We start from the raw sequence: 4214 nt of genomic DNA on the forward strand, positions 1-4214 counted from the left end.
TTCCGGATCTCCCCTCCTTCCGCCGCGCCCTCAAGACTTGGCTGTTTCAGCAGGCAGGACTGGCCTAGGGGTATTTTAATTGGTTTTAACAAAATTTTAATAGAGCGGCCAATTCAAATATTTATTTTTAATTATTTTAGATTTGTATTTGGTATTTATGTGGGATTGTTTTAAACTGGCTGTAAGCCGCCCTGAGTCCATCGGGAGAAGGGCGGGGTATAAATGAAATAAATAAATAAATAAATAAATGGCCTCCTTACTCTGGCATGGTATACACCAGATAGATGGAATAATGACATTCATTTTAATGAATTATGAAAATATGGGTCTTCCAGTGAGCATGTGAGGATAAGACAGGAGATTGTACAACTTCTGGAGTGTAGGTATACTGAATTGGATATTTTCCATTTGTTATTACTGTTGTTGTATTGTGATATATTTTTATTTGATTATTTTAAACTGCTCAAAGTTCCAGGACTGTAACTGCATAAAGATTGAAGCTAATCAATCAGTCAGTATACAGTATAGTATATAACACAATCTAAAAAAGACATTATTCTAACATTGTAAAGGACCCCAAGACTTTTGTACAAAGAGCCTAGGTTGTCTATACAGTGCTCTGACTCATTTTGAAGCAATTTCATAGGATCCTGAGTTGTAGAAGTCAGTAATTCAGAAGAAATCTGAGATTGAATTTGGATGAGGTAACAGATATTATGCTGAATTATGGAAGATAATATCACTATATTAAGAATGAAATCTTCTCCTCCTTCATCCTATTGTTTGTATAGGAAGGTAGGTAGCATTTAAAAAATATTGACAGGTCTTCACATGAACTTACTTGAATAGTTTTATTAATAATGGATGTTCTCAGAAGATCAGTACATTTTATTATTTATTATTTTTATTATTTAAATTTATATACCGCCCTATCTCGCTTACGGGACTCAGGGCGGTGAACAGGCAATAATAAAAATCACAATAGGCAATAATAAATAATCACAATTTAATGTTAACAGCAATAATTGCAGTAATACTGTTATTGTTAAAGCATGAAGGCATAAAGCTTGCAACCCTTTCCTATAATTAATCAAGCAGTATTGTTACTCATTAGAAATAAAACTCACTGTCAATAAAAAAACCCAGCTGTAAATATCAAGTAATGGTATTGTAAAGTGTACTGGGCCCTACTGTCAAAGTATAATTCTATTTCTGATCCAGGGCATTCAGATATTTGTATATATTTGTATATATTATATTTTATATGATATTGTATATGCCACAATCACACAAGCGCTGTAGATAAAAATCTGAATTTCATATCTAAGCTATACCATGAAATTAAAATGTGACACTTTTTTCCACTTTAATATATGATTTCTGTGTGAAGAAAAATATAGGATTACATTAAATATTTCTGTATAGGTTAGCAATGTCATAATATCATAAAGTATATTGTAGTATATCTGACTTTAATTTTTCCTTTACTGCATTTTTCAGCTTGTAAAATGTCATCCCATTGCGCTGAAAGGATGTAAGTATAAAAGCTAAATTACTTTAATACGGCTGTTTTCAGCTTGATATTCTCTAGATGTGTTTAGTTATAATTCCTAGGAAGATATAGGTTTTGCTGCAAGAAACATTTTTTTTGCATTCAGTATTTTGTATTTAGTCTATTATTTAAAAAGGATTCCACATTGGGAAATGTTGCCTTATCATGTTACAAGGAAATTAAACTTTTTTCCCCAGTTTCATTAAGTTAGAGATAATGCGAAAACACTGAAATTATTTTTTTCATTAAACAAGAAAAAAAGTAAAATATAAAATAGGTATCCCCAGTCTTCACAGGCACATTTGGAATGTGGTTAACATTTGGGTTCCCCCACAAAATGGAAAAAAAAAAACCTAAAGAGGGGAAAAAAGAGTTACTAAACACTGATTCATTAGAATTATTTCTCAACTTTCAGCTTTTGGAGGGAGAGATGACTTGCAATCAAAGCACTGGACCACAGCCACCCATGAAGCTTCTGGTCTCTATTTGCAACCTAAATCATACTTTGAAAGAATGTATTACACAATTAGACAAGCCAAAGAACATAAGGGACACTACCAGCAGAAGAGAGCATAGTCAATGCTCATATAGGGTTTCAAAAGACTAGAGGAAAAAGATTCCTGCAGCAGGAGCAAGACAGCATTGTACTAAAAGCCTCTATGAGGAACTCCAACACAGATAACTTTCCTGCACATTCATTGTAGCAACTCCTTCCAACTTATATCAACTGTCAAGTAATGCACATATAACAAGTTACTAACCCACATATTCATTTGCATTGTTCTACAAGGCTGGGAACCAAACAAGCATGGATTCCCTCCTAATCCCTGATGTGAATACTTCATTAGTTTTTACACTGAATAATAGTAGGGAAGGGGGGGAAAAGTCCAGATGAAGACTCAGAAGGGTGAGAGCTCCATCTAAGACCCAAGAACAGGAAGGAGAGATCTGCTTGTCTGCAGGTGGTGGCTTCATCCAAGACCCAGAAGGGAAGAAGGGGATTGGCTGTCAGTGGACAAGCCTGGTCTTTTGGGAAAGGAGTGGGCAGAAGATTAAGAGAGATTCTTCCCACAGCAGAACAACAACAAGAATAATATTAATATGCTGCTCAATTTCTAGTGATTCTGGGAGATTCTGAATAACTTGAGTATAGAGGTAGAGTTTTTTGATGAGAGAGAAAAAAGGCAACTTCAAATTTTCCCCATGTTGAGAACTCCAACTTAAGGAGAACTTCAAAATAATAATAATAATAATAATAATAATAATAATAATAATAATAATAATAATAATAATAATAATAATAATAGCAACAACAACAACAACAATTGTCGATAAGAAAGACAAAAAAGTCTGGATAGTGGACGTGGCAGTGCCTGAAGACAGCAGAATAGATGAGAAAGAACTGGAGAAGATAACAAAATACAAAGACCTACAAATAGAAATAGAAAGACTGTGGCAAAAGCAAGCAAGGGTAGTACCAATAGTAATAGGTGCCTTGGGTGCAATCCCAAAACAACTGGAAAACCACTTGAACACCATTGGCATTGACAAATTCTCCATTAGTCAATTGCAAAAGGCAGACTTACTAGGAACTGCTTTCATCCTGCAAAGATATCTGTAACACCATCAAACATCCACATCTGCCTATCCCAGGTCCTTGGTAAGGACTCGATAGGTAGACAAAATGCCAAATCCAGTCTGAACATCTGGCTGACTGTGCGATGATCCATAATAATAATAATAATAATAATAATAATAATAATAATAATAATAATAATAATAATAATAATAATAATAATAATAATAATAATAATAAATGCAAGTTAGCAAAAAAAAACCTCTTATTCCTAATTGTAGATTATACAAATTTCATCCAGAATGTTTTTCACCTAAAAGCTCTTAAGATAAAAAACTCTGTGTAAACAATTCCTGCAATAAAAGAAGAGGAAAGACATGAAAGCAGCATAGCTCCACCTCTTCCATTTTGTTTCATTTTGGCTCCTATATCCCTCTTGTGGTGCTTAGTATCTGATGGTTTGATTATCCTTGTTTAACAATTTTATTCTTGCAGAACATGGGAAAAGATAGTTCAAGCAACTCTACAGCAAGATGGATGTACCAGGCATTTATCTAACTGACAGACCTATCTGTATGGCCAGTAATTGTTTCTGCTGAAGTTGTAGATTTGATTGCCTGACTGAACATTTGGAGGGTCTAGGATGTGACTGGATTCTGCTGAACCTGGTAAAGAGGAATGTAGACTGGATTAACATCCTATTGTGGTTATTGATTTGTGAATTCCTAAATATTGGGTTATTGTAATTATAGCGCCTGTATATAGGAAGGGCAATATCAAGAATTCTCAGAATTATAGACCAATATGTTTGCTCATCATTATCAGCAAGTAAATATGGAAGTTTCATGATTGGCTGGAGTAGGAAAAACTGTTGGTGGATGATCAGGTTGACTTCAAAGAGGGTTGACCAATGTATGCAACACTCAGTTAAAAAAACCAACAACCCCTCTTCTCAATCTGTAACCTCTCTTTATTCAACTTTTATAGATTTAACATTCATTTTCTACTTCACATGATATTTGTTGGGAGAAATGGAATGCTTCTCTATAGACTGTGAGAAAAATCTCACCTAAGGAAATAAACCAA

Source organism: Protobothrops mucrosquamatus, unplaced genomic scaffold, assembly GCF_001527695.2.
Source record: "Protobothrops mucrosquamatus isolate PMUCROS unplaced genomic scaffold, P.Mucros_1.0 scaffold375, whole genome shotgun sequence".
NCBI classification, from domain to species: Eukaryota; Metazoa; Chordata; class Lepidosauria; order Squamata; family Viperidae; genus Protobothrops; species Protobothrops mucrosquamatus.